The sequence below is a fragment of the Lissotriton helveticus genome, chromosome 4_1, assembly GCF_964261635.1.
Source record: "Lissotriton helveticus chromosome 4_1, aLisHel1.1, whole genome shotgun sequence".
NCBI lineage: Eukaryota > Metazoa > Chordata > Amphibia > Caudata > Salamandridae > Lissotriton > Lissotriton helveticus.
Genome location: NC_136063.1, coordinates 182,928,664 through 182,941,892, shown reverse-complemented (window position 1 = coordinate 182,941,892; position 13,229 = coordinate 182,928,664).

Below are 13,229 nucleotides of genomic sequence, written 5' to 3'. Positions count from 1 at the left end.
CACTACTTGTTTCCTCCTTATGGCCTGCTGGTCTAGGGGCACCTCCTACCCCTAAGGAGAGCGTCAAGAGTTTGGGAGTCTGGTTAGACCATAAACTCTCCTTCTCCATTCAAGCCACCAAGTTGTCTGCCACCTGTTTTGGCCTTCTAAGAACACTGAGGAAGGTCCTCTCACTTTTACCTCTAGATGCCAAGAAGGTGGCAGTACAAGGCCTTATCCAGTCCCGCTTAGACTCAAATAACGCCCTATATCTAGGGGCGCCCGAGATGACTCTTCGAAAGCTGCAGGTGGTACAAAATTGTGCAGCACGTACCATACTCCAAATCCCACGGTCACAGTCTGTTAGACAGGGACTGAAAAGCCTACATTGGCTGCCGGTGAGACAGAGAGTGGTCTTCAAGGCTCTGTGCATCACTCATCGAGCTTTTTGGAGGACCGGATCAGCAATCAACACTAGCCTTGTCACCCCCTATCACCCTAACAGGAATCTCCGGTCCTCCGGTGCTTTTCTGGCAGTGGTACCCAGAGTAAAGAGAGCTAGGTCGGGGGGCAGGTTGTTCGCACTGAACGCCGCCAAGTTGTGGAATGCACTCCCCGTTGATCTTCGATCCACACCCGACCTACTCCCTTTTCGCAGGAAACTGAAAACCATACTATTTAGGAAGCCCTTTTAGTTCTCCCTGTGTTCCGTCTCGTCTCTGTCTAAACTCAGCGCTTGGATGCCCCTGGGCAGCAACTGCGCTTAATAAATCGATAAATAAATAAATAAATAAATTGGGAATAAAGTGAATAAATGTGAAGCATACTGTCTGTAAAGTAACCTTGATGTGCTGCAGAAGGAACCTGCTGCTGGAAAACGTAAATAATAAATGTCTGAGCCCCTTTTATTGTCAACAAGAGGTTACTAATAGCTCTTTCAAAGGTTCATGATCCCAGCAGAGATCACCTTGTCTTCAGGCAAGGTTTTCCGGTCTACTCCAAGGTAAAGGCAGCATCGACCGAGACATGGGCTCATTCTGTCTGCTTGATTCAAAACGAGCAATGACATAGGGAGAGTTGAGCGCACTGAAGTGTAGTGTAGTTCTTAAATTTCCAATAGGCTCGGCTCATTGGAATAATATATACTGTAGTTTAGACGTAGGACTACGGTCTTCTAGGTCTCTACCGAATATTTTAGACTTAATTATGTGTGTGCCAGCTAGCTCAGAGGTCACTAGAAACTTTCTCGAAAGTACAAGAAGGGATTAACTTCTGACAACCATATAACATGACAACTTTGTTTCCCAAGAATAAGTAATCAATCTTCAGAGTCGTGGAAAAATGTAAATGTAAATGTAAATGTAAACAATAGATAACTATTTTACTGAGTCAATCGTGTATACTTAGTTTCACCAGAGTTGCTGAGAAATTAGAGAGACGGGCGTTTTCAATAAAAGGTATTTATTGAACAGTCTTCTATCTCAAGCATGAGAAATGTATTGCTACAATAGTATTGCTGGTTATAAAGTACAAGGCATATAATACAAACAGTATTATAAAGTAGTACTGTAAAAGCATTACATGGTTTCTAAGCCATAAGTTGCTTCAAATAGATAAAAAGCATAAAATACATACAATGATAAAAGAGATGGCTAAAAGTACTCAACTGGTGCTTCTAAAATACGCCTACCCCGATGTACCTGACCTAAGCCTAGCACAAGAAAAGAAATAAGTTTTAGGAGTAGTTTTAAGTTTAGTATTCTTTGCCTAGAATCTGCCAAGAATCTAATCAAGAATTCTCTAAGGGTCTAATCAGCTCCGTACCTTAGTTTAGAATGAAGGAGGTCTTGTATCTCTCTCTCAGGACTCGATCTCCCAGATACCCGCAAGGGTAAGCTGGAAACACTGGAGCTGGATTTCTCGGCAAGAGAAGAAACAGCATCTCTCAGTACGTCTGCTGGAGGGTCGGCTTCCTTCGGCACTTGCTGCTGCAGGGCGTCGGGCAAGTAGTTAGTCGATCTGCTCCAAGAACCACCGTGTGTTAGTTTGGGCAAAAGTAGGCATATTTATACCATGAAGGTGCCGAGTTTGACGCATGATTGGACTTAATAACGTCACTCAAAGGTTCAATTCCTAGAAAACTCCAGGATTTCTTGGATAACTTAATATTCAAGCAGGGGGAAGATCCTAGCTGCTGAAGGCGGGTTTCTCCAAGAAATCGTTGTGAATTCTCGGAACTTAGTGGAGTTAGCCTTGCCGTATTTGGGCTGTAAGGCTCAGGCCAAATATGGTAATGATTTCAAAGTCTATATAAGGATAGGGTAAAGCATACCTATATAAGGGCATAAATCGGGAAAAGTTACACTAGGGTCCTAGATTCGTTTTCAACACCCACGCCACGATCTTAAGTGCGATAAGACTAGATCTATAAGCACTGAGCAATTCTAAAGTAAGTGTTCACAATCCCACCCAAAATACAAATTTGCATTTGAAAAGGCTTGTTTACATGAAAAAACGAAAGTGAAAGTACACTGTATGAGCTAATAAGAAAGCATACCTTCAAATATTTACAAAGCAAAATTGAAAATATACATTCATGAAATGTCTCTTAAGTCTGTACAGAAAAGAAAAATTAAATCGAGACCATTTCATAGCAGAATATTTGAAATCATTGTGTTATGATGGCTAGGCCAAAATATTGTCAGTTGGAAGTCCTAAAAAGAAATCTTGTTCTCCATGAATAGTTCTACTTTAAGCAGATTACTCTGTGCCCAAAATAAATTCTCTAATTTTGGAAAAAGTTCAAAAGTTGCATTTGTAGAAAAGTTTGTAAGCCGGAGGGTTTGTTTTGAAAAATGAAGGACGAATTTCAGAGTTCAGAGAACGCTGTGTCAAAATTATCAAAAGTTATTCTCAGAGTCAGGAGAAAACATCAGATCATCGAGGCTGGCAAAAAAGCCGTCTACCATAGTAGGCGAAAGTGGAACTACTTGATCAAGCAGATCAAATGTGCATAGGTGCGGATCATTGCCGTCAGCTTGGGAAGCATTAGCAACGTCAGCAGTCGATGTTACCTGTATGCCTGTAGTTTCTCGTACCTCACCCGTAGTTAAACTTGCCAGTGAGACCTCAATGAATGCCGTCATCAGAATTGGCAGCCGTTGGGGGCAACACGATGCCTGAGCCGTTACAGGACCTAGCAAAGCGTTAACATCCGATGGCAGTACTGATGGAAGTGTAAGACAGATGTCTAACACGCATTCTTCTCCGCAAAGCAGGCATCGCAGAACAGGTAAGATGCAATCTTGCCAGATTGGTCTGAACGAAAGAAACCATGTGGTGTTCAGGTCTCTTAAACGAGCCTAGCCGAGAATCTGTGTTATCCGCTCACGATACCTCATTGCACAGAGGTCTTCTTCCATGGACATCTGGGTATCGTTGTTTGCCGGACTTGCCATATCGAAGCAGGAGAAATAGAAAGAGTATCCCAGCTACAAGTCCCAAGATGAGAGGTAGTCCGCCGAGTGTACGAAATTTGGAAAAATGCCGAGAACCGCTTCAAAAGGTGCTAACAGTCCCGAAAAAATTGTCTTAAATACATCTGCGATTCCGCTGGTATCAGACATGTTTAAGATTTGGCTCAACATTTCTACAAAATGCGTAGGACAATTTGTTGATAATAGGGAATGTATCTCTGCCGAAGTCCTTGCGACCTGCAGATCATACATTTCTCTAGACGAGGTCAGTGGCACAGTTTTTTGCAAAAGAATGGCTTTCATTCTGCCTAAAGTATCAATCCGTATAGAAGAGATATTCAGTGAAGGCCATAACGCCGTCCCTCTGTCTGACTTGCTCCTCGGATACAATACTTGCAGACAACAAGTAACCCTGGAGGACACACTAATGAGATAAAGTTTTCCTGGCAACATGCCACAGCAGCTGTGATCATTCAGTAAAACGTAGCTGCCATTGGATAGCTGTCTGAAAATGAGTTCTATCACTGTGGAGGGAGTTCCGTGCAGGTGGCCTGAGAGGTTTATTTGCAGAACCATCGCAGGCTCCATGTAAATTAATACCTTGGCACAAAAGTGTACCACTTAGTAAATTTTTACAATTCTTACCACTAAGGAATACCTCTGTTCCCTTATTCCAACATTTGTGTGTGTAAGGTAAAGTCCAGGTTGACTTAATGTATTCTTTACCCCACCTTTCATACAGGCCCGCTGGTATATGCTGTAGACAATACTGAAATTGGAAAATCGTCACCGGTATTGTAATGGTGCCATGAATTATCCATTCAGTGACAGGTTTCTCAGAAACTGTCAATGGCAATCTTTCCAGTTTTTCAATGTTCAGCAACATATAGTCTGCTCCTTTTTGTGCCAAAGAGATTTGTTTATCTGTAAGGTTAAATACAGAAAACAATGACGTTGTGTTGATTAGACGCCAAGGCACGTTGCCTGAACGCAGATTTTGCAACGTCCAGCCTAACTGCATGATAGAATGTAATTGGGACTGGCCATGTTGTAGCATTAGCAAGTCCTGCTCTATTATGTCCAAAGAATAAATTCTGGATGACAGAGTCGTTAACTCATTGTCCACTACAGAGAGACTTTCCTCTAAATTAATACAATCAATTTCTTGTATCTTTTCTGCAGTTTCCATTTGCGTTACTTTCCAAGCTTCGTTGTACCCAGCGTATATACACCGGCGTATATGAAACGTTTTTGACGTAGTTTGCGAGGTCCCAGTAAGAAATCTCGCAAATCATTGCCTTCTTTAAGTAAAGATAAGTGTTGGTAAATCTCCGAGAGTGTAGATGTCTGTAGCCATTCAAGGCATAGCTTCCCTACACTATAAGTAGTTACTATCCCTGGATGTTGTCTCTGGGAGTATCTCGGATCTGGCCTGTTCATTTTGAAGCCCTGTGTTTTGTTCAGAAATCTATCTCGACAGTTATTAGTGTCTGTAGGCCAGATTAACCATTTTGTCCAGTCAGGATCAGTTCTGTCCTACTTAAAAAAAAGTGGGATACGTCTAAGTCCTTATCAGCAGTGTTATTACTGTCAGGTATTGGATTAGGTATAGACGTTTTGTTTAAATCTTTTATCTTAGCAATGCCAAGACAAGATGTTTGTTGAATAGAGTCTTTAAAGAACATTATTTGTTCTGGTATTATGCAGGCTCTGAATAATGCTTCTAAACCTTGCACCTGCCAATCTTTTGTACCCCAGACGGTCTTCGTCTCAATGTTGTCGTTCCAAAAGTCAAAACCCAATGTAGACATTTGAGCATAAAAGTTTGCATAATAAATTTGTTTAGTGTTGGTCAACATTGTTTTCATTCCTGTCTTATTTTCATCTCTAAAATAAAACGTTTCTGGATTGGTAACATTATACCCTGAGAAGTATTGAAATTTCACATAAAATGTTTTCGAGCTGCCTTTTGCTGGCGTTGGACGATGTTCCCATTGATTGTAAGTAAAAACATTTCTAGGGTTAGCAGATTTATGCAAATAATGATGACCATAGTGATTAAAACAATACATTTGTTCATAATCTGATGAACCTTGTAAGTATTCATGTTCTGTGAATTTTGCTGACATTTCTAAATCAGACATCATGTTATTAGCAGCTTCAAAGTCCCAATCATCACTGAATGTGCTGGGTGATGCAAAGTCACTTAAAGAAACCTTAAATTGGTGTGGAATCTTCAGCAGTTCCACCGGGCCATGATCTCTTTTTTCACGATGAGATGATTTGTGAGGTGTCAGGACCAAGTTGATTTTCTGACTTGCTGTGTCCATAGAACTATATTTTCCATCTATCATCCTTCCCAAGCTTAACACAAGTATGAGCCAGAGCAGGAGAAAAAATGTACCTAACCTAATCCAAAATTCAACCCATGGTGAAACCAGTTATGTTTTTCCAAGTTGATGAAAGAGTTCTGTTTACTTTTCTTTGTATGTTTTTATTTTTCCTGGCGTTTCTTCAATTTCACTGAGATCTTCTGAAAAGGTATCAAAGTTAATGAAATAGCCAAAAGCAGTTCTGTCAATTGTTGGGATAGCTTCAGGATTATTCGAAGTCACTGGAGCCTTTTCTCTTTTTACCATATCTATGTAGTCAGATGTCACATCATTGTAGATAGGTGTGTCTTGACGAACTGTTATTTGGGCATCCAGAGGCATAAGTTCGATCACTTTGTTGCATAGTCCTTCTTTTCTTACTGCAGGTTTATCAAATGTGATAAGTCTTTCAGTTTGAACCTCTTGGATTATAGCGAAATTTGGACGCCTGTTACTTCTCGGGAGTGGGCCTACTACTTATTATTGGCCACACGATTGTGGTTTGACCAGGTCGATTGACACAACTCTGTTCTCCCTTTAACCAGCAAGGGGTTGTAGTACTACTGGTCTTGTTCCGTAGATTGCCAAGACAGGTACGGCTTTTCTGTAAGAAGGCCCAAATTCCTTCTTTACCGCAATTTTCTCTCTGACTAGATCCCCAATCTTTGGAATCCAGACAGGTGTTGCTGGGACAGGTGGTTTTCCTTCAGTGGTCATTTGTTTCTGGATTGTATTACTCAGACTTCTTCTTGTTTAATTTAAGTCCTGTAAAACAGCCAAACGATCTTTGATATCAAAGGGTTTTTGTTCTGCCACTGAAGTCTGACTATCGAGGTCCCCGATAATCATTCTAGTACCAAACATCAGTTCATACGGAATGACTCCACCCAGAGAATTTCTTGGCAGATTATTAAGACTACGTTGGACACTTATTAGATGTTTGACCCACCCGTCACCCGAACCTAATACCTTGCTGTTATGGATTGCTTTATGTTACGGTTTTTTCTTTCCACTACCGCATTACCCTCGGGATGGAAGGGACTAGAATACCGCAATGCAACGCCCCAGCTGACCATGGCCTCCTTGTAAGCCCTAGAGCTAAACGCAGGACCCTGGTCAGAATGTAGCATGCCAATAGCGTATGTGCCGATAAAGACTCGCAAATCCTTTATAACAGTTCTGGCGTCAGCCTAGCACTGGGGCCACATCCAAATGAATCTTGTGCAAGAGTCCACTACGACCATAATATATTTATATTTGCCATCCCTAGTTAAGGGACCACAGTGGTCCAGGTAAACACAAGCTAGTGGTTTGTCTGAAATCAGAAGTGGTGTCTGTGCAGCACGTTTCACTGTAGAAACTTTTATTTTCTGGCAGATTTCACATCCTAGAACATAATTTCTAGTTTGTTTCCTCATGCGCGGCCACCAGTATCCCTGTTTTAATAACTACACCGTGGCGGTAATTCCCGCATGTGTAGATGCTAGCCCCTCATGTGCTGCTACAATGAGTCCTAACCTATGCTCCATGTTTGGGATTGCCCTATCCCCCACTCCAGGGATTCGAGCAAAAGGAACAGAGTTTGCATCAGTTATATATGAGTACTTTACTGGAAAGCCTTTCGGGAGTGCCTTACAACTGTCTTTGTTTGTAGCAATGACAGCTTGCATTATTTCACTGTCTATTTTTGTTTTTGACCGGGTGATTGCAGCTACGGAAGCCGTTTGTACAGCTGCCTTCGCGGCTTCATCAGCCAATGAATTCCCTGCAACGTGAATGCTATCACGCTGATGACTCAGTGTATGAATCACGTGAGTTTTTTGTAATTCTTTCTGTAAAAGAACTATTTGTTCCCAAAGCGTTTTATGCTTAATTGTGCCACCTTTTGCGTCTTTGAAACCATTTCGAACCCAGTTCTGCAGATACTCATTGTAAGATTGTACGTAGTAATACGAATTGCACACTATTAGTGTGGGGAATTCGCGATCAGTATTCTCAAGCGCCATCTTGAAAGCCTGTAGTTCAGCTCGCTGAGCTGTACAGTCCCCGAGTGATTGAGTTTTAGTGACCATAGGTCTGAATTTTCCTTCGCGCCAGCGACCTTTAACAATCACTCACGCAGCACTAGAGGCTTGTTTACCCCTAATAGCGGGCTGTGCTGATCCGTCTGCATAGATTATACATCCGTAATGTTCCAGAGGTAGAATTTCAGTCGGCAGAGGACATTCATATTCCTATTGGAGAAATTCTTGTGTCTTTAAATTAGTGTCAAAATGGTATTCAACGTCTGTTGCAGCAAGAGAGTTAACCCATTGAATCCATCTCGGATGTAAAGCTTTTGCATTTGGAATGCTAGCTCTTGTCACTGCCTCTAAGGCAGGTACAGGTGTAACGATCATTATACATTTACCCTGTGCGAGAGCTCTCTCTTTTGCTACTGCAGTTTGAACCGCTGTCAGAATTTTTTCTGTTGATGAGAATTTCATTTCAGCTTGTGTGTACAAGTGTGATTTGTAAGCGATTGGTACTTTTTCACCTTCATTAAAGGTCAGGTATGTGAATCCGCATTTCCCTGGGATGACATGGATCACTAGATTGCGAACGTTTTCGCGTGTCTGTAACTGTTTTTTAGCTATCATGGCTGTTTGGACTGAACGCAGAATTTCTGTGTGTGCTTGAGTCCAATTAGTTTGTTTGAAATCAGGTTTGATTAGTTCGTAGAGAGGTTTAACCCTTTCTGCGTAATTTAGAACATAAGTTCTACCGAAATTCTGGAATCCTAGAATTGACCGTAGATTTTTCAGTGTTTTTGGAGGTTGAAGCAGCGCACACTTCTCAAGAAAGTTTGCTGCCAGGCTTTTGCCTTCACTTGATAACTCGTACCCTAAAAATAGGACATTGAGGTGGGCAATTCGTGATTTCTTAAAATTGAATTTATACTCTTCAGAAGCAAACCCAAGTATTATGGTGTTCACTCTTTTCAAGTGTACATCCAAGTCGTCATCTGTAAGATAGATGTCATCGACATAAGATAATGCTTCATCGTCGTACATTTGTAGTAACTTTGTTACTCTGGCTGAAAATAACCCTGGACTATTCTTGAATCCCTGGGGGAGACGGTAAAATTGTCGCTTTGTCCCCAAGATTGAGAAAGCGGTCAGGTGTCTGCTTTCTGGTGCAATGTTTTGACAGAAAAATCCATTTGAAATGTCCAATGTGGTTTTATATTTTTTGCGCACAATGTTATTCATCAGTGCAGCACTATGTGCATTTTGAACTGCGAATGTTTCACAAGAGGAGTTTAGGTGTCTGTAATCTAAAACTAGACGATATGAATTGTCTGGTTTGGAGACAGGAAACAAAGGATTGTTCATAGATGAGGTGCATATTTCAATCACCCCTTGATATTCAAGTTGATTTAGAATCTCCCTGACTTGTTTTATAGCTTCCTGTTTAACAGGGTACTGTCTCTGAGCAGTAGGTTGGTTTTTTAACTGTATTTTGTGGTGAGGAGAGTCCTCATCCCATCCTACGTGATTTTTATATAATGCTGGAGGATGTATGACATTACAACGCATGCTTTTACCACACATGCCTTTACAACGCGGTATTTACAATGAATACCTTTACAACGCATAGTGCTTTGGGGTGCTGGATAGTGAATAGTTTAATTTACTATTCCAACTCCAGTCCCCGTGGATAGTAGGGAAGGTGTTGGATAGTAAATTAAATCTATTCCCTATCCTAGAGCGCCCCCCAGCGCAATGCGTTGTAATGGTTTGCGTTGTAAAAGTTGCATCGTAAAGGCACTGCGTGGTCAAAGTTGCGTTGTAAAGGATGTTTCCCAATGCTGGAGCTTGAGCTACAGTCCATTTCCTTGCATATGTATATTTTTTATGAATTGGAATGTGATTTGAGAAGGCTGGCATAATAATTTTTTCGCTGTGCGGGCACTCCCTAACAACAACAGGTGGCCAGTCTTTTTCAGCTAGAAGTATGTAATAACCCTTGGAAAGCTTTACCCAAAAGAGAGCTTTTATTCTTCTAGTTATGTCCTCCTCCATCCGGAGTGTTATTTCATATAACTTGTGGGGTGTACTAACCCTGGTGTCGGCAGTTTCAACTTGAATGTATTCATTCAAGTCCACTGTCTCCAGATGATCCATCAGGATCTTGCGAGCTATGGTCACTTCTGCTGCGGTGTCTAGCATTGTCTGAGCCCATTCCCCGTTCTTGAGTTGTGTCCTCAGAATCCTCGGCACGTTTAATTTTTATGCTTGCTACCTTCTTCTTTGAAAATTGAGCTTTTTCACTTTGGTGAACGGGTTCTTTGTCTTTGGACTTGACGCGTTCTTCTTTGTGTTCTGACCGTCATCTTCTAACTGATTTCTGCGAAGAAGTCTGAAAAGATCGAGAGGGACGTCTGTCATTATCTTGATATCTATCTTTTTTCAGAGGGCTCCTGTTGGGGAGATCTTCCTCCCCGTTCAGGAGATCTAACTCTCCGTTGGGGAGACCTTCCTCTGGACTGAGAACGCTTCTCTCTAGGAAGTGTCTGTTTATTATTTTCCCACTTCTTTCTAGGAGTAGTGAGATTGTTTTTAATCAAAGCTTTTTCAGGATTTTCCGTTAATTGTGGTTTTAGTGGTTTCCCACCCAAACTATCTCTATCTAATTCTTCATAGGATTATTCAATGATTCTGGCAAGCTCATATGGTTGCTCAGTAATGTCTGTTTCTTTTAATTTCTGGCAGATTTCCACTGATGCTGGTTCACCTCTAATGTTGGCTAGTAGTATAGCCGATACCTGTTTGAAATCTTTCAGTAATTTCATACCTAGCTTTAAAGCTGGTTCTGGACCGTATTCATTTTGAATCTGCCTTAAAACATCCGGTATTACCGCCATGGACGGAACACCATGTGTTTTTGTGTAGATTGAAGCAAAGCCTGTGCCCCAAGTGTCACAATCCTCTACGTGTGGTGCAATCCCCATAGGTAAACAGATTGTCAGAATCCTGTGTTTCTCATGAGGTATACTATCAGGAAATACTGCCTCTATTTGAGTAATTTTTTGTGCTAACCAAAACGGAATTTGTTCCCTTTGGCAGGCAACTTTCCAATGACCGATTGTATAGTCTGTGGTGTTATTTTATTTGTGTTCCCCTGGTGAGGGGTGTGCTGTGGAATTTTTACCGCTGGTTGGACTGTTAATGTCCACATGACATATTGGACCAATTGTCTATGTATTTTAATTAACTGTTTTAGCTGTGCTAACAATTCTACATCTGACATCCTTTCAATGGCTGGATGTGGTGTATAGCTGGCTGGTATGGCTATGTAGCTCCAGGTCTACCTAGTGGACCGAGCCTGGTAATGTGATTTTCATGTTTTAGGGCGCCTATAAACCAGAGCTGATGCTTTTGGTAAGTTAATGGAATTTCAATGTCCTTGAAAGGAACATATTCCGTTGGAGGTTCCTCTGCTTTGTAGTAGTGGAACTCTCTTGTTCATGCATTTGCTGCTGGAAACTGAATCCATGAATAGAATACCTCTGTCTGACGATATTCATGTGCCTCTATGACAAAGATTACTCTGCCTCCTCTTGCTGATACTCCATTATTTATCAGTTTGTAAGTTATACTTTTTCCTACATTTACCGAGAGCAGTATAGCATCCTGTAATTTTCTAGTATTTCAGCATCATCTAAGATCGCTTGAGCTGCTGCTACAGCTAATTCTTCGTCATTATTCATTATTTGACTGAAGAGTTTGCAGAATAAGTTTCAAGGAAACAAAGATTAGGTCCACGCTTTTTTGGAACACTGTATCCTTCAATGTTGAACAAACCAAAAACTAATACATAGGATTTTTGTCCTACTCAGTTTTGGCGAATATTATCCTTTCACCCACTCCAGACGTCTTTTGGAGTTTTTACGGGAGAAAGGGGTCTGTGTGAAAAGCATGACTGAGTTACTCTAGTATCTAGCGTTAAATTATCGCCTTACCAAACGTTGGGCGCCATGCAGTGTAGTTCCTATATTCCCAATAGGCTCTGCACATTGGAATAATATATACTGTAGTTTAGACGTAGGACTAAGGTCTACTAGGTCTCTACCGAATATAGTAGACTAAATTATGTGTGTGCCAGCTAGCTCAGAGGTCACTAGAAACTTTCTCGAAAGTACAAGAAGGGATTAGTTTCTGACAACCATATAACATGACAACTTTGTTTCCCAAGAATAAGAAATCAATCTTCAGAGTCGTGGAAACAATAGATAACCATTTTACTCAGTCAATCGTGCATACTTAGTTTCACCAGAGTTGCTGAGAATTTAGAGGGACGGGCGTTTTCAATAAAAGGTATTTATTGAACTTTCTTCTATCTCAAGCATGAGAAATGTACTGCTACAATAGTAATTATAAAGTACAAGGCATATAATACAAACAGTATTATAAAGTAGTACTGTAAAATCATGATATGGTTTCTAAGCCATAAGTTGCTTTAAATAGATAAAATGCATAAAATACATACAATGATAAAAGAGATGGCTAAAAGTACTCAACTGGTGCTTCTAAAATACGCCTACCCCGATGTACCTGACCTAAGCCTAGCACAAGGGAAGAAATACGTTTTAGGAGTAGTTTCAAGTTTAGTATTCTTTGCCTATTATTTTATTTTATTTTGACATTTTTATAGCGTGCTGTTACCCAAAGGTGTCCTGGCGCTGAATGATCACTAGCGGGAGTGGATGAAGGTGTTAGCGGGTAAAGAGCAGGGTTTTGAGTGCTTTCCTGAATTTAAGGACATCGGGAATCTGTCTGAGGATGGAAGGCAGCGCATTCCACGCCTTGGCGGCTCCCAGGGATAGACTTCTGCCTCCCCAGCGGGCTTTCCTTACTCTCTGGACTTCAGCTAGGCCCTGCTTGGCTGATCTTAAAGCACGTACTGGCTTATGCCACTGGAAAAGAGGGATCATACATTGGGGGCCCATGCTGTGCAATGCCTTGAATATCATGCAAAGTGATTTAAAGATGATTCTCTTACGAACTGGCAGCCAGTGGAGTTTTACCAGGTCCTGAGAAACTGAGGCAAACTTGGGGGTGCCCGTTATCAGGCGTGCTGCTGCATTCTGCAGGATTTGAAGTTTATTCAACAATCCCTGCCGGGCATTCAGTAGTAGAGCATTGCAGTAATCCAACCGCGACATTACAAGCCCCGTCACTACTGTCTTCTTATGTTCCACTGGCAGGAATGGCAAAACTTTCCGAATAGTTTTGAGGACATAATGGATGGATGAAGACAGAGCATTGATTTGTGGCCTAAAGGACAGGGAGTCATCCATCAAAACTCCCAGATTTTTTACCTTTGCCTAGAATCTGCCAAGAGTCTAATCAAGAATTCT